Raw genomic sequence first — 18413 nt, forward strand, 5'->3', positions numbered from 1 at the left:
GTCACACAGCATGTGTGCCCATGGGCAGGTCACCTGCAGACTTCACACTCATCATTAGAGCCTAACACCTCCAGCCATGGGCAAATTATCCCTGGCTGCCTGGCCCGCCTGAGTGTGAGAGACCAGGGGCTGGCCACGCCCGGTGCCCAGAGCGGAGGCCCCGGCAGCTCACACACTGCGCCCTTTCCATCTGCAGCTCAGCTGGCTGGCGGGTGCAGCATGTACTCCCCCCTGCCTCTTTGCTGCGAAAAGCCAAGTGCCCCCAGTCTCCTTCCTCAGAGCCTGGACCCCAATCATGGGGTCTCTTGGCCTCTCCCCCTCTTTTGGTCTGCCTCTCTTCTTTTTCTTTTTCTCTTATTTAGCTTCTCTTTCTGCCCACTTCTCTTTATTGGCTCCTTGTCCACCTGTCTTCCCATCTCTGGGTTTCTTGCCTTTCCACCCGGTGGCCTTGCTGCGTAACAGCCTGGGAGCTTGCTGCAGCCCCGTGCCTTTCTGCCCTCCCTGCCTGCAGAGTACTCCCCAGGGTGTGCTGGTGGGCTCAGAGCACGTGGCCTGGGATTCTGGCCTCTCTACTGGCCCCACTGCTCACCTGATAAATAAACGTGGTCTGGCCTTTACCTCCCTTGATTTTTGTTCCCTCCCACGGCAGCCCATGAGGGTGCGGGGAGTGTATCTGCAGGGATGTTGATACCAGAGTCTCTGTGAAGGTGTTGCAGGTGTGGCGCTTTGTTCCTTTCAGGGAGGTGGCCGCATTCTGATCCTGCCACCCACAACACTGGCCCCCAGCCCCTACTCCTGGCTTTTAAAATCCTCTCTTACTCTCTCCCCTTTCCTTCTTTTTAGCAGGAGATAGAAGTTGGGCACATTTGCACAGATGAACATGCAATGTCTTTGCTCAACTGTCTGAATTTAGTGGCAAACTTTCACCCATTCTATGCATAGTTATTTTCCTGTACAGTGAGTTTGGTTGTATAAAAAAGACTAACTTCAGGGTGACCAAGAAGGTGCTCTCTGCTCAAAGTGTTTCCTTTACATCCTCAGACTGATCAGATGTCACTAATGATAAAGGCAGAACCAGGAATCTTCCATTTTAAAAAATGCACAGACTTCATGGAAGTTGGGGCTGTCAGTCATTCACCACCTAGTTTGAATTACTTTCCTCAGCCCTTGGTTAGCTTCAACCATCCTGGGGGATCAGAAATACTGAGAAATACTCCCTTGGCGTGTGCTGCATATGCGAGCCTGCTGTTCTGTCGTGCCGGGCTTGCGCATGTGGAGATGTGGCCCAGGTGATAGCTGACTCCTCATGTTAGCATGCGTTTCTCCAGGAGGCTGGCAGAGGGCAGATGCAGGCTTCTCAACAGCTGGCTGTCATTACTATAAGGGTTGGAGAAAGAAGTAAAACTGTAAATGGGGGAAGGGGGTCCACTGGGCAGGAGAGGACACTGTGAAGGCCTAAGTGGTGGAGATGACAGATTTAAAAATCACATACATAGAATAAGAATTCTCCATTCTGGCTACACATAAGAATGTGTAAAACGGGCTTTGAAAAATCCCAGTGCCCAGGCTGTACTCCTGACCAATGAAATCAGAATCTCTGGGGTTGGGCCCAGGCATTAGTATTTTTCAAAGCTCTCCAGATGGTTCTAATGTGTGGTGAGCTTTGGGAATCAGTGTTCTGTCCTGTGCTTTGCAACCTGAATGTGCATACAAATCCCCTCATTAAATGCAGGCTCTGATTCCATGGTCTGGAATGGGGCTTGAGATTCTGCATTTCTGTCAACACTGGGACTGCACGTCTTTTGATCATATTTGGAGTAGCAAAGCTGTAGTTCTACTGCTTACTCTCTAACTTGGTTTTGTTCTCAAAAATGAAAGATGAAAAATGGCAAATACTGGCCAGGCTGATCCACACACAATCCCCCCCTGTGCAGAGCCTAGTAAACCTGAATTGGCCACAGGATTAGACTGAAGGTCTTGGGTTCTCCAAGCTGGACTCAGATTCAGGAGTTATCAGCTGCTGGCTGGACGCTCAGTACAGGGACAGAGAGCGGTGGTCGGCAGTCTCCCTTGGCGTGTGCTGCATCTGCGAGCCTGCTGTTCTGTTGTGCCGGGCTTGCACATGTGGAGATGTGGCCCAGGTGATAGCCGACTCCTCATGTTAGCATGCGTTTCTCCAGGAGGCTGGCAGAGGGCAGAATCAGGCTTCTCAACAGCTGGCTGTCATTACTATAATCAGGAGCTGAGAGACTCACAGACATGCGATGTGACAAACACCATGAGGGAAACAGCAGAGGTTTTGTGAGACCCTGAGGATTGGGGAAGCGGTGGGGAGAGTGGGTCAGGAGCATGGCGAGAGGGCATTCAGCTTTTCCTCCGAAGGGGAGTGGCCCTTCCCACTCCAACACTGTCACAGAGGCAGTTGGATTCAGGTCAGAGCCTTTGACCTTTGGTGGAGAACAGACCCCTTGGAGGAACAACAGCTGTTTGTTGGGGGGGTCACAGGCAGGGGGCCTCCTACTCCTATCCTGACATTCCCCAAAGGGGACCTGTTTTTAATGTCAAAATGTCACAGACATCCTCCCAAATGCTAGTTTGACATGTTGAATAGCTAAAATAACCATCAAATGTATATTGAATCCCACATCTTTGCTAGGGGTGCCCTAGCAAACAGACATGGCCCTTGCCTCATGGAATGCATGATTTAATTGAGGAGATAAGAATCAATTAAATAATCCCATGAACAATTGATTGATTAAAGCTGTGGTAAGTGCTAAGAAGCAAAAGGCCCAGGTGTAGTTATGAGTTGACTAAGAAAACACTTGATATTTGTGCAGAGGACCTCATGAACCCAGCAGCGCTTTGAATCTAATCTGTGTTGTATATGTCACAATAGCATTGCATCCATGTGGGAGGAGTGAGAAGAAAAGCAATAGCAATAGCTCCTGTTTCCTGGACCTTAAACTAAGAAACACCTATCTAATCCTTATGGCACCTCTCTGAGATAATAACTCTTACTGTACCCATTTTACAGTCAAGGTTCAGAGAGGTGAAGTTAAGGTCCTATATAGCTCTCATTCAGTCTGCAGACAATGCTAAGGGTGCATGAGGATGGTCGGATGTTGCAACAACCATATGCCCTGGAGGCTCTGCAGCTCACAAGTGGGGACACCCTTGGTCTTGGGCATGAAGGGGATGAGGCAGGACAGCATGGTGCCTGGAAGCATCAGCCATTTCCTGGGGGAGGGCAGGGGTGCTGGACATGGCCTCCTAAGAACTGGAGAGCATTTCCATCCCTTTCAGAGAATCAGAAATTGAGCCAACTTGGATGCGAAGTGAAAGCTCCTGAGTGTGAACATGACTCTGTGGTGTTCACACTGGTGTCAGAACTTGCACCCTCTGCCTGTCTCTCCCAGAAGCTGCTCACAGCTTCCACACCAGGAGGGTAGGGTGCCCTCTGCGTTCCAGGCTTTGCAGAGTTGGCCTCATGTCCATACCTGGATGAAGACTGGGGGTGGGAATCCTGGTGGTTACTCATTCTGCTGGAGGCTCTTGAGTGGTGGTCTGGGGGTGTGCCAGAGATTCTGTGGGGAGTCAGTGGCTCTCCCTCCAGGCTGTCTCCACAGGACCCCTTCATTCTCAGAGGCCTGAGGGGTGCAGTCTGTCTGTGCTGACATGTGATTGAAGGCCCTCACCACAGGATTTCAAAGCTTGCCTCTTTGTCTTTCAAACCTATAGGGTTTGGAAGGAGTGACAGTTTCTGAGATACTTGTAGGAATCCAGGTGTAAGGAGAAGTCCCTGGACAGTGTTCATCCCAGGCAGGGGCTGGCATTCTGCTCTGCCTACGGCATGGCTGCTCAGAGAAAACTTGCAAACATCACACCATTTTTTATGAGATATGTCTAAAATTTATTATAGAATTATCTAAATTTTCAAACAGAGAGTCCTGAACATAGTTTAACCTTTTCTTGATGACTCAGTGTCAACATTATGAATGTTCATTACCATACTCTGCTTTTTAGACGTTCACCCCTTCCTTCCAAGTTCATCTATCAAATGTCACAGCTGACATGTGTATGCTCCCAGATACCCCCCGCCCCCCCACTTATCCATCACTTTGATGATTCTAATGTGCTGAGGCAATGTAGCATAGTGGGTTAGCTTCTGGGCTTTGCAGTCAGACAGCCTGAGAAAGTTACTGTGCCTCAATTATGTTATCTCAGATTCGATTCAAAGTGCTGCTGGGTTCACGAGGTCCTCTTCACAAATATCAAGTGTTTTCTTAGTCAATTCATAACTATACCCGGGCCTTTTGCTTCTTAGCACTTACCACAGCTTTAATCAATCAATTATGTATAACAGGTATGGTAAGAGTATTTTCTTAAAAACAGACTTAATTTTAGAGAAGTTTTGGGCTCTCAGAAAGGTTGAGTTGGAAGTGTTGAGTGTTCCCATATACTCTCTGACCCCCACACATGCCTACCATCTGCCACTGTCCACATCCACCCAGAGTGGTGGGAATCTTTATTTCAGAAGTTTGTTTTAAGCATTAGATGAGAGAATGTATATAAAGCATATAAAATACCTAACACAGTGTCAGGCCCATAAATAAATGCTCAACATATGTAGCTATAATCTTCATCATCTTAATTAATAGTAGTCATGTGTTATACAAGAGTCCTTGATGATCATTAAGGTCCTAAGGATTAAAGTGAGTGGATTTGGGGGAAGGTATTTGGGACTTGGCTCAGCACCTCCTGTGTGAGTTCTGTGACTTTTGGAAAAGTGGGGCAGGATAAAGCTTCACCCCTATCAAGGCGTAGCTTAGTGGTATAGATTGTGCTCAGCACATGCCTCTCTTTAAAGTCTAAGGGTGGTTGCCTTGATGCTCCTAATGGTGCTTTCCTCCTGACCTGCTGCATGTATGTTATCAGCCAGGGCCCCTGTGAGCTTGTGAAAAAAAGCTGAATAAATAAGGCTTGGTGTGTGGGCCAGATGGGTGAGGTTGAAGGTGGCTAGGATCCAAGGTATACCTCTTGCTCTGACCTGAGGAAGAGTTGCTGAGATTGTTCAGAACCACGGACAGCTCCTGGGACAGCAGCTGCGGGCTCTCAAAGATTCCCTTTGCTCCAGGCCCCTGCATAGCACAGGCAGCCATCTAGAAACTTTTGTCCAGCAATGCTGCAAGACCCTGTCTGTCTGCCTGCCTCGGAGGTAGTTAGGGTAGTGTATGTAGAGGGGACGTGAGGGACTGCAGGTGTGCTAACGAGGCTGACCTCTTGCCGTTCCATTCCTTCAAGTTCTTCTTTTCTGCTGAGAAGGGAAGAAGGGGCCAAGAGTAGGGAGAATACTTCTCTGAAAGAAATGGGGAGACAATGGACATGGTTTTTGGTAAAAGAAGTAGGGCCCTGTGTCCCCCTGGGGGTCAGGGAAGAGGGTATTGGAAATGCCCTAGGGGCTCAGTGATACCCTGTTGGCCTCCCTGGTGGATTGCTCCTGCCACAGACTTCAGTTAGATGTCTGTTCAGGCATTAGCTGCCCTGCTGCACTGGCCTGGGGCCCCAGGTTCTCCCTGGGAGGCTCTGACTAGTAACTTCATCCCTTGCCCTGGGTGGAGCCCCCTCTCCCAGGGCAGCTTGGATTCTACTTGCCCGACCCTACTGCCCCTCTCCTTGGTTCTCTCTCTTCCCAAACCACATTGAATCCTGCTCATCCCACACCCAGATCCTTATTAGGGAGAATCCAAAGAGTCTGCCCTCAGAGTCTAGATGCACTTAACTGAGAAAAAAGATATGGATGAAGGATGGCCTGTGCACACATTCCTCAAAATATTCTGAAGTCCACCCTGGCTTAAGGCAGTCCAGTGGAGAGCAGTGTACTAGCTGGTGTGGGGTGGATACATCCTCAGAATGGCTCCTCCTGAGGCCTGGTACCAGCCATGAATGTGTGAGTAATTGCCCTGTGAAACACATTTCTGTGTCAGAAGCAGACCAATTTACCCAGTGTCATTTTGCTAAAAGCCAATTTGCCAAAAGTCAATTCACTGAAAGGCCAATTTGTCAAATGACCAATTCATCAGATTGACTTACTTTCTTTAACTATGTGGTGTGAGTCGACTGGTTTGCATTTTTGTCTTTATTATGCATTTTAAGGACTGTTCCATTTATCTCTGCCCCTGCTCCTGGTGTTTGAACTACAGTGAGCCCACCCCTAGTCTCTTCCTGTGACTACAGGGAGCTGGGGTAGGGACAACCCAACTGCCCCTAAAAGGCTGTCGTGAAGACAAGTGGGAAACAACCCAAATAAACCACATGGCAAAGGAAACAAGGAAATTTAGCAAATTGACCCTTTGGAGAATTGACTTCTGGGGAAGTGACTTTCAAAGGGGGTGACCTAACATCCTTGAGCCTCTTTTGAGTATGCTGGTGAGGGTCTTGCTTTTCTATCCTTTGGTGCCTCTTTCTGGGAAGTCATGGCAGGCCCCCACACTTGGTTTTAGAACCATCTGTACAGACTTGGTGAATGGGTGGCGCATCTGCCTCCCCCTCCCCCTAGGCTGGGAGAAGCCCAGGGCTCATTTGTAGCAGATGTGAAAGCTTCTGGGTGTGTGCTTCTACCCATTTCTCTATGTCTTTTTATTCTTTTTACTCTTCCTCTTGTTTCTGTTATCTTACTCTGTTTATAATCTATCCTTAAAACCACTCTAATTCCTTCCTGAAATGAGGCAGAAAAGGAATCCAGACTTGCTCTGAAAGGTGGTCTATTGGCCTGTTTCCTCCACTCCTGCCCTGGGCTTGCCACAGTCCTGCACCTCCAAAGCCAGCATCTTGGCCCATGCTGCTTGACCCCCAAGGTCCTGTCCTGAAGCAGGGCAGTGCACTCACTCTTCAAACATGCCCTGCTGCATGAGAGGCACATGCCACCCTTCCTTGGGATGCAGCATCTTCGACCAGCACAGTCAACACACTTAGGTGCCCACAGAACCTGCTTTCCTGCCTCTGCATCTGTTTGAATATGGTCCGCAGCCTGTCACCACTTTGGGGTGCGCATTGTTTCCACCACACTGTCTGTGCAGTTTCCATTCAGCCTGGAATATCGGCACCACTTAGAACTGTGAGCCCCAATTCTTCGGGTATTTGTCACCTTGGAAGATTTTTCCCTCCAGTGGGGGATTGAGGAGGCAGAGCGCTGGCATTTATTGAATGCTTTACAGAGTGCCACGTTATTTTTATGGAAATCCTTCATGATTTATAGTAGGCCTCCATGCTTGGGTGCTTTACATGTTATTTTAAAAAACTTTTCATTGAAGTATAACATATATACAGAAAAATGCAACTGTGTGTATGTGTTATGTATTTCCACTATATATAACTGACTGAATGTTCACAAAGTGAACACACCCAGGTAACCAGCATTAGATCAAGAATTAAAACACAAGAACCCAGAAGCCCCTCTATCTCCTTGCAGCCACTAATCCCAGCCCCACTCCACCACAACTACGATCCTGGCTTCCAATAACACAGATTCCTTTTGCCTGTTTTGTGTTTAATGTGGTATATAATCCTCAGCATAACCCAGCAAGAGGGAGCTGCCGTTTATTCTGCCTTACACAGGAGCACCAGATTCAGAGTGACTTGCCCAAGGTCACACAGGTGGTAAATGGTGCAGCCTGGAATCAGACCCAGGGTTGTCTGGCTCCAAAGCTCATGTTCTTTCCTTTATATCCTGATTCTTTTTCCTGCTGCCATCCCCACCCCAACCACTGTGTGTCTGGGCTGGGAATCTGTTATTGGTCCTAATAACATGTAGGTGTCCAGGACGAGAGCTTTGTCTCTCCCAGTGCTTCCTGGCTTAATACTCAGCAGGGTGCCTGGGGCTTCTGGGGACTCAGTGTGTGGTGGCTGAATCAGGTGAAGGCCTTGCCTGCACTCAAATTAAAAGGGGCCTGCAGTCCCCTACCTTCTTCATCCACCCAGCTGCTATTACTGTGTTCTTGCCGTGGTAGCTGGGATCCGTGCCTGCTGGTTCTGTTTCCTGTTTGTCTACAGGCTACTCCCCATGGAAGGAGACTCTAGCCTCTGAGCAGCTTTTCCTTGCAGGGTCTATGGTCACTTTGCGGGGTGCGGGCATCTCACCCGATATCTCTGTGTGGGAATCGATCATGGTGATGCTTGGTAGCTGTATAACAAACAGCCCAGTTCAAGGAAATGTTACTCAGGCTGGTTTTATGGCTTGGCAATCCAGAACTCCTTAACGCCTCTTCCTAACGAGCTTTCTGCAGGGCTAGGGGCAGGGACAGAGCTGAACCACCCAGCAAGTAGTAGGGATAGTTTGAAGCCTTACCAGCAATACTGTTGATTGTCACCCTACAGTCTGCCTGACAACCTTCTGGATACTTCCACATACCTTTGTTTATTTACTCCTTTTATAAACTTATGTTACAGATGAGGAGATTAAGGTTCAAAACGGCAGCCAGTTGGTGCTGAGCTTGCTTTTGAATCCAGGTCACTTGGCTCTCCTCACAGGCCAGCGCCCAGCTCTTACTGAGGCTTCCATTGGGGACACTGGCTTATATGATGAGCCTAGACATTCACAAGCATAGCTCAAAGATTCTGAGGGCTCAGTTCCAGACCATCACAATAAAGTAAGTAGTAGCTCAAAAAAGCGAGTTAAATGAATTTTTTGGCTTCCCAGTGCATATAAAGTTATGGCTTACACTATCTTGTGGTCTATTAAGAGTGCAATAGCATTATGTTTGAAAGAACAGTGTACGTACCTTAATTAAAAATACTGTATTGCCGAAAATGCTAACCATTATCTGAGCTTTCAGTGAGTTGTAGTATTTTTGCTGGTGGAGGGACTTGAAGTTGGCAGCCTTGATTTACTCCTTTCACTTAACACTTAGGGACCATTGTAGGAATTAGTCTAATTTCAATATTGTTGTCCCAGGAACAGGGAGGCCTGAGGAGAGAGAGAGAGACGGAGCAGCCGGTGGAGCAGTCAGAACACACACATTTATTAATTTTGCCATCTTAAAAGGGTGAGGTTCGTGGTGCCCCAAAACAATTACAATAGTAACATCAAGGATCAAAGATCAGAAATCATTATAACAAATTACAATAATGATGACAAAGTTTGAAATATTTTGAAAATTAATAAAATGTGATCCAGAGACACCAAGTGAGTGAATGCTATTGTAGAATAGCTGATGGACTTGCTGGATGCAAGACTGCCACAAATCTTTGATTTGTAAAAAATTCACCATTCTGCAAAGCACAATAAAACAAGATATGCTTACACTCCAGCTGGCTTGACTCTGGCCAGCAGGGGAGCAGAGCAGAGGGGGTCAGGAGAGCACACAAGGATTAGCAAGGGGAACTGATCACCTAAGAATCCTGGGTCTTTCCTCTGTTTTGACAACAGCAGGGGGCAGGGCCCAAGACCAAAGGAAGTTAGGCCTGTGACTGATAGGACCAGGTCCCCCTTCACTCCAGCTTGGTGAACCTCTGACAGTACTCCCTGGTCTTTTCTGTACACTCCCCCTCTCCCCAAACTTGACTTATGGAGACTATGGAACAAACTCATTTACACCAAGAATCACACCAAGAATCAGCCACTGATCAGCTTCTGTTTGCGTCCCCTGAGAGTACCTGAGATGCAGGAGTGACAGCCCTGGTCCCTGCCTTGAGGTCCACTGAAGCAGCACCTTATCACTGGATGTCTCTCAAGAACCTGTCTTGAAGGGTCACCTGGAGACAGGTGCACACATATGCCATAGGCCCACACAGGGTAGACCTGGGGCACCTGAACATTGGTCCATGGCCTGGGAGAGCAGGGCAGTGACAAGTGATTACAGACTTAATTTCCCTCCTAGGTGGGAAGGGTGGGACTTGAGGGGTGGCTTGATGGACAGGCAGAGACAAGTTAGGGATGGTCCCACTGGATCCCAGTAGCACCTCCGATCAGGTTGGGCACCCTGGCACCCCATCCAGCAGGCACCATCATTCCGCAGTGGGGACCTGGAGTACAGAGCATCCTGGGGGGACCCTCTCAGCCCCTGGCCTGGGGCTGGCAGCTAGAGCCTTGACTTCTAACCTCCTTAAATGGGCTAATTACCGTAGCCTGGTTCTCCATGCCTTCTCAGGCAGTGACCCTGTGCCTCCAACCTCAGCAGGAATGCTGGGAGGGCAGTGGTGCCAATGTAGCGGCCACCTCCCTCCCCCTTCTGTGGCAGCTGCCTCTGTTCTGTGAATGGCATGCACGCCCTGCGCAGGTGACCAGTTGGAGTCTGTGCTTCCCCATTTCGGCCCATGGGGGGTCGTCTGTGTTCCGGTCCCACCCCACCCCCCACCCCAACACACAAGAATAGAGTTCGCCCTCTGCCCCTTGCTTTGAAATGCTAGCCAGGCAGGGGCTAAAGCCATTTGCTTTAGCCCAAGCTGGGAGGCGAAAACATTTTGAAACTTCCTCTGTCAGATGCGGCACTTCTAAAACTACTATGAATATGATCTCCCGAGGGTCTTGCTAAAATGCAGATTCTGATTCAGTAGGTGGAGCCATTTCACAGACTCCCAGATGGCCCTGCTGTTCCTGGCCCGGGTGCCTGAGATATGGGAGCCAGTCACCTGTGTGGGAGCCTGGACGGCGCCCACAGCAGCAGCATGTGAGGCCACCCTGCGCTGGGCATGCTGCATGCCAGCTGTGATTTGATCCTTCCCACTAAAGGTCGGTGGTGTTGGGAGGGACCAAGGTGCTGGGACCGAACTGCAGGTCCTGCCTGAGGTCACGCAGCAGGTGGCGGTAGAGCCACCTCGAGCCTTACCCACCTGATTCCCAGTCCTGGATTTTTCATTCCTAACTACCCCCCAGCCCCTCTCTAAGGGGCTCCATAAGGACAATGATAAAGTACGTGCATGGCAGCTGACTCTGCCAGCCCCGGTGGACACTGCCATACACAGCCTCGGTTAAGCCCCAGGAGCCCCTTCACAGAGGAGGAGACGGAAGCATCAGGAGCTAGAAAACTTGCAGGAGGCCCCTCAGTGGGTAGATGGCTGTTTTTGCCCTAGGGCCAGAATCCTTAACCCAACAGTCTTGTGTTAAGGAAGCCCTGGGGGAGGTGTCCTGAACAGTGGGCTGCCTGGGTTCCTTCCCCTCCAGGCCCCATATCGGGTGGGCTCAGGGGAACTGGTCAGGGTGCAGGAGACAGGCCAGGCTGCCCAGAGCTTCCCTGTGGCTTGATAGACAAACTGAGCAGGTCCCAGCTCTGTAGTGGGACTGGAGAGCAGGCAGAAGGAGCCCAGGGGCAAGTCCGGCCTTGGCTGGTGCCCAGTGGTCCCCAGCTGGGCCCCCACTGATCCCTTTACAGCCTGTCTGCCTGCAGGGCCCAGTCTGGTTAGAGCATGAGGGGGATTAGCAGCAAGAACATGGGGTCCCAACCTCAGTTTCCCCGCCTCTGACTCCCTCAGCTCTGGCAGAGGCTGGAGGGATTGGCAGACTGTGCAGGAGTCGGGTGGCAGGAGTGGGTGCCCCTGGGTTGGGGCCCAAGCTAGGTGTGGACCTAGCTTCCTCCTTCTCTTCATGGTCCAGCTGGGATTGTTGGGGTGTTCCCAGTCCAGGAATGGCAGTGATCGGCAGCAGCTTGCCTTCAGGGCCCTTGATCTTGGGCTGGTGGCAGCGAGAGGGGGAGGTAGGGGCCCAGGTTCAGGTTGGGGGTTCTTTTGCCAGCAGCAGCTTACTTTGAGCTCCCAAAGTAGACTTTCAGGGTCTTCAGCTTCCCTTCTTCTTCTGCGGCCCAGGAGAACTGCTCGCCCTCCTCAGAGGCCTCCCAAACCTCCCTGCTCGTGCTGCTGGGGCCGCCTCAGAACCGTTTGATAATTAATGTTCCATAGGGTGTGTGTGAAGGGAAGAGCAGGGTTGATTACAACAACACTGGCAATGCTCCAGAGCGGCCCTTCCCTCTCAGGCGCTTATCTCCTAGGGCCCGCTGCTGCCACAAAGATACCCAGTGTGGAGGCTTCATCTCTGTTAGAGATGACAGACCCAGCCGGTCCCACTCAGAGACCTCGCCTTCCCCTCTCAGGTGCACGGCCTGTTCTAACTCCTTTATGTGGTCAGGAGAATGCAGAGATCGGAGCAAGGAATCACGAGAAGATCTACTTTAGTTCATTTCAGCTAAAAATTACTGAGCCCCTGCAATGTGCCAGGTCCAGAGATACCGTGGGGAAGCAAAAGACAGTACCCTTGAGAGATTATTAAAGTCTGGATGGGGAAATGGATATTAACCAAAAAGTATTTCATTATAAAGGCTATCCCCATATTTCATTGTAAACTTGGATTAGTGCTAAGAAGGAAAAGCATAGGGGTCCTGGGAGCCTGTAGCACAGGGAACAGCCAGGGAGGTGTCTGTAGACTGATACAAAGGATGAATATTTACTGGGTGAAGAGTATAGGGAATAGCAGAGAGAATAGCAAGTGCAAATGTCCTGTGGCCAGAGGGATTTGAGGAACTAAAGGAATGTCAGCGTAAGTGGAGGCACTATGTGCCTGTCACATCAGATCCTGCAAGATAGGCACCATTTCTCATCTTCATTTTGCAGATGAGAAGTCAGAGAGTTTAAGTGAATTGCCCAAGACCATATGATCTAAGTGGATGAGCCAGGACTTGTTGAACCCAAGTCAGTACTATGACAGCTGTGGGCTTTCTCCTCTACACCCTGGCCTCTCCCTGTGTGTTTCCTGGACATCTGTATCCATTGGAGCTTGTCAGAAATTATAGACCCCATCCTCACCCACAGAATCTGTCCCTAGGCCTATGTTTATCTCCCCAGTCCTGTCCCTTGTCTGGCTGCTGTGTCCTTGCCATGGGAATCTACCTTTTGTTGCCTGCCTGGAACTTCCTTCTGAGCCCCTGTCTGCCCCATGCTCTGTGCTTTCTGCCTCCCCTTGGCTAGGATTGGCCACCAGCTGCTCCTGGTGTGTCCTTCAAGCTCCAGAATGCTCCCTCTTGCAGGATGACCTCTCTCAGGGCATCTCATTCTGCCCTGACACATCCAGGCCCTCCTCCTCACTTCAGGGTATGTGACAAGATCACCATGGGAGGAGGATGCGGCAAACCTAATGTGGCGAGGAAAGACGTAGGCAGTGCCTTTTGGGTTTGCATGCCAATTTGATGAAAATGGAGGTAAGAAACTTTATTTCAAGGAGGTTGGGGAAGGAAACTGTTGACCAGGTGGGTAATGAACTGGGGCAAAACAGGACAGCTTTATTGCAGTTGATGCTGGGGCTGAGCAGGCAATTAAGTTCAGGACAGGCTTCTGGCGCCCCCTGGTGATCACACTGGAAACAACAGGACAGGGATTGGCCAACTGTTTAAGGCTGACAAAAGCCAGCATTTCTTAAATATTGCCAAATTGAAGTAATAAGACAGAAGTTTAAATACATGAACTAACTTATTTTTCTCCTAACCCGCGTGTAGTAAGTTTTTTTAAACCTCCATTTTACAAATAGGGAAATTGAGCTCTCAAGTGTGTACGCATGGCTAGTAAAGGGTGGAAGTAGGAATTCAGTCTAGTCTAGATTCTTCTCATCACGGAGTTCAAGCTCTTTCCACCACCCCCTCCATTGCCAGCCATTGATTTTTCTCAGATATCCAAAGCTCACCTGTTTTCTTCTTGTCTAGGGGCTGGTCTTCCCAGGGTCTCAAATTCAATTTCCCTTACCATTTTAACAAAACAGGCTGCTCGCTGCTGTGGGCTGGCCCTAGTGGGTTCACACCGGAGCCTGGACCCTCGCCTTATGGATTGGCTCCTGGTGTTGCATCACCTGCCTGCCTGGGGGCAGCTTCTTTCCTCTGTAAGGTTTGGTGCCCCAGGGTGGTGTTTAAAAGGCCATCAGATCACACCCCTGTCTGGTCTAACCTGTCATCTTCTCTGGCCTGCGAGGCTCCTTCCTGATGACTCCCTCTTCCCAGGTAAACTCCGCCACTCCCGGTTATGCCAGGCTCGCTATGCCTCCCCTGCCTTTGCACAGACTATGTGCCTCTCCCTCCCCATGAAGCTCCTCAGGGGTGAGTCCTTACAGAATTGCTTTTCCTGGATCGTGTTTTGATACGATGCTCTTATAAGAAACAGACACCCATAGCCCATTTGTCATAAGGATCTAGTGTTATTGATTAGGCTACACTGTCATTTTTTATAAAGGCACCTGGAGAAATTCTTGTCTCATCTTAGTTCCCAAAACAGCTATACTCCTGGGAAACTGGTCCTTTTCAATTTATATGTATTGGGGTGGGGGTGGGGGGTGCTGTTAACCGACCAGTTTCCCCTTCTCACATTGTATCTCGGAAAGCCTGAAGCCCAGGCTGTGCCTGGACCTGATGGGGCAGTGGGTCATATGGTGCTGTGCTCTTGGTTTGAAAAATCAAATCCGCCATTGATTTTTCTTCTCTTTGCCCCACTTTTCACTCCTGCTCTCTTGCTGTTTTATAAATCCCTATAAGCCACCTTAAAGCCTTTCTGGAACAAAGTTGGCCTAAATCAATAACTAATCGATACAAATAAAAAAACCTTCCTTGCAGGGTTGTGGTGAGGATTAAACAGAAAAGCGGGTATAAGCTGCTGGCCTGGAGTTCCCTCCCCCCACGGCTGAAGGGCTGACTGTCCGCTGCAGCTGAGATGATGGTCCTGCCAGAGGCCCCGTCCGCTGTGTGCCCTCCATCTTCCTGAGCCTGTCTCCAGGCCACCGCTTCTCCCTGCCCTTGTCTTGTTCTCCCCAGGTGTGCTCCATTCTCCCTGATTCCCTGTGGGCAGGAGAAGGCGGTGGCTGTGTCTGTCCTCTCTCTCCTGCCCCTCTCAGAAGGTGTCTTGCCAGCAGCAGGCTCTCCTCCCCTGCCCTCCTCCCTGGGATCTCAAGTGCTCTAAGAACCCAGTACCTTGCTTGCCATGCTGTGGAACAGTGGCGGGCATGTGGTGGCCCATGTTGGTGGGGGGATGAGGAGATTATCTGGTCCAGCCTACATCTGACAAATGAGGAAACAGAGGCCCAAGGAGGAAAGCGATGGAGCCAAGTTGCTAACCTTTTTCGGCTCACTTGGACTCACGTCCAGCCTAAGCCCACCTGCATGCCTCCACAGCTCTCAGGGCTGTGGCACCCGCAGAGGCTGGGCCATGCTCTCTAGCACGGCTTCCGAGCCGCCCCTCTCTCAGGCCATCCCCCCAAAGCACCCCTCTTTCAGTCAGTGATTGTTGTGGAGCCAGCTATCTTGAAATGCAGTGGCCTGAAAGAGCCAATAAACATTTATTATCTCACAGTTCCTGTATGTGGTTTAGGGTCCTTCATGAGAGGGCAGTCAAAATGTTGGCTGGGGCTGTGTCTTGCTGTTCAGGCTGCTATGACAAAAAGGCCATCAACTGGGTAGCTTATAAACAATAATATTTATTTCTCACAGTTCTGGAGGCTGGGAAGGCCAGGATCGTGGTGCCAGCAGACTCAGTGTTTGATGAAGTCCTACTTCCTGGCTCATTGTTGTTGCTGGAAGGGGCAATGGGGAGACCTCTTCAAGAAGGCATTAGTCCCATTCTCGAGGGCTCCACCTTCATGACCTAAGCACCTCCCAAAGGTCCTCTTCCTAATCCTGTCCCACCGGGCATTAGGATTTCAGCATTTGAATTGGAGGGGATGGCGCAGCCATTCAGACCACGGCTGTCTGTGGAGTCCTAGGGCTTGCCTGGGGCTGGAAAATCTGCTTCCACGATGGCTCACATTGCTGACGAGCCAGTGCGGGTATCGGCAGGAGGCCTCAGTTCCTCTCCATGGGGCCTCTCCAGAGAGCTGCTTGGGCATCCTTGTAACATGGTGGCTGGCTTCTCCCAGAGGGAGTGATCTGATGGGGTGTGAGAAGGAAGCTACACTACAGTGTCTTTTATGGCCTAGTCTCAGAAGTTACCCACGATCACTTCTGTCATATTCTATCCTTTAGAAGTGAGTTACTGACATTAAAGTTCTGTACTCTGATCTGCAGGGGAGAAAAAAACATGAGTTACTAAATCCCACCCACGATCAAGGCGAGGAGAACTAGGCTCCACATTTTGAAGGAAGGAATGTCAACGAACTTATGGACATATTTCAAAACCACCACAAGCCCCCATAGGCACATGCCAGCCATGCCAGACTGCATGATATTCCCCTATCCTGCCTACAGTGTTCTTTCCTTCCTCTGGGTTTGCACCTGCTGTTTGCACTGCTCCGAAGGCACTTTTCTACTTTCCCTTTTCTGTCTGGAAAATTCTGACTTACTTTACAGGACCCACTTCAGAGTTCATCTCCTCCCCTGAGGCAGAACTGGCCACTCACTTCTCTGAGCTCTCACATCTCTTTGGAAATACTGCTCTTCCAGCAGTTATTGTCAGCTGGAGCATAAGTCTTTGTGCTGTCCCCAGTGGGTGGTCAGCTCTGCGCACACACTTGCTGAATGAAGGAATGGAGATTTCATCTTCTGGTTTCCCATCTGTGTCCTCCCGGGGCTGTGAGTGCCCTGGGGTGGACTGTGCATCTGTGGTTAACTGCAGGTGCCCTGCTGTTCCCGGTGCTTGCCGTCACTGCAGTAGCTCTGTCAAGGCAAGTTTGGTTCTGTGTAGGGCTCCTACATCTGTCCTGGCTCCTAGTTACTTAGGAACTCCTGTGACCATGAACTCCTGAGTACAGGTGGTCTCTTGTTTGCCTGTGTGGCCTGCATAGCCCTTGGTCCCAGCCCATTAATTTACCTGTCAGATCACCTGTCCAGTGCCAGCACTCTGCTTAAGAAGAGGGAGCGAGCAAGTCCACAGGCCAAGGGAACGGTAGGGCCAGGATGGACGTACCGCCATGGTAGCAATTACTTGCGTAAGACAGAGCAATGGAGAAGGGGATGTAGCCACCAAGGAGCTCCCTCTAGGTGAGGCAGGGATGCCGTTGGGATTAGGCCGACAGTTAGAGGCTCTCCTCTCCTCTGATGTTCGGTGTTGGTGGGAATTTCTGAGAAGAGGAACACTGAGGCAGGCAATGTGGAGTGGGGATGCTGGGGCAGTTAAGGTACAGAATATCTCTGGGAACACAGACAGACCAAACAGGGGTGCTGGAGACATGGCACAACTGACCAAGGTCAAGGAGAAGAGTATGAAGACACACGTGGTATTGGAGAAGGAGAGGAAGGGGGTCATAAGGGTGGACTTGAAATTTATTGCCGCCTGCTTCTCTGAGCTCAGGGTCCTATGGGAAAACCCAGACAGAGGGGACTGTATGCTGGGGAGCCCTGTGGGCCGTGTTCTCAGGGCTCACAGTGAACTGTGAGGTTTGTGTGATGAATGACTGAAAAGAAGGACATGGTCAAAGCCCTGTGGGCCTTGCAGGGGTCTACAGAACTGCCAGGCATTGGGTCCCATGTCCTGACACTCAGCCCTTGGCTGTCCAGCTTAAGGACCCTTAAGGTGCGTCTGATGCAAGGCTCTCCTGCAGACTGCCCGGGTCCCCATCCTGGTCTAACCTTGGGAAAATTACTTAACTTCTTGGAGCTCAGTTGCCCGCTCTGCCAAATGGGTGAGGGATCAGTGCCCACTCCAGTTCCTGCCCCTGGGGCAGCTGTGCAAGGGGAGTCTCTGGGACCTGATAGCCCTGGTTCAACTTCTGGAGCCACCAGTGCCTGCTGTGCTTCCTTGAAGAAGTTGCTTAACTTCTCTGAGCTTCCCTTTCTTCCTTTGTAAAAGGGGGATGGTAATAGTATTTGCCCCACGGTTAGTACCAGAATCAAGCAAGTTCACATGAGTGACTGCTGGGCAGGGATGGCCTGAGGGATGTGCTCAAACACAGGGGCAGTTGGTGGCACCACTGTGAAAAGGAAAAGCAGCCCGGAAAGGTGCGTTTGTAAAAGTCTGTAGTGAGGCTGTCAAGAAACGGAAAGAGAGGCGGGTGGACAGGTGCTAGAGGCCTCATGTGCCAGGGGAGCTGGAGGAAGGATCCAGAAGCTGGCTTGGAGGTCATAGAGGCTGGAGATTTGCAGAATCCCTGCAATGTCTCCTCCCTCACATCAGGACACTGATAATGGGGAGATGATGAAGGCCTTGGCAATCCCTGCCGTCCAAGCCACAGGACAGGGCTGCAGCACTGCAGCCTGTAGGCGGTATGGAGAACAGGCATGTGGGCCGTGCACCCCTTCCCTCAGCTTGCTGTTAACCCTGGTGTGGGCCCAGACTCTCGGACGCCTGCTACTCGCAGGCCCGAGAACACGGATCTGGAGTCAGACCCAGCGTGGGGATCATGATCTGGGTTGGCCACCTACTGGCTGGGCTACCTGGGAGCCCATTGTGCCTCCTTCCTGAGGATCCGCCAGCAGCAGTAAAACGGAGAGTGAGCTGTCAGCGAGCTCAGCACAGGTGACGGG

The 18413-nt window shown here is 50.6% G+C and overlaps 1 protein-coding gene across 1 annotated transcript in view; it reads left to right on the forward strand.

Annotated features, from left to right (window-relative positions):
- Positions 1–18413, forward strand: part of SLIT1 (slit guidance ligand 1) — a 158125-nt gene that overhangs the window by 88379 nt on the left and 51333 nt on the right. The gene's annotated exons all lie outside the window — the stretch shown is intronic.

The sequence above is a fragment of the Manis javanica genome, chromosome 7 (assembly GCF_040802235.1).
Source record: "Manis javanica isolate MJ-LG chromosome 7, MJ_LKY, whole genome shotgun sequence".
Taxonomy (NCBI): Eukaryota; Metazoa; Chordata; class Mammalia; order Pholidota; family Manidae; genus Manis; species Manis javanica.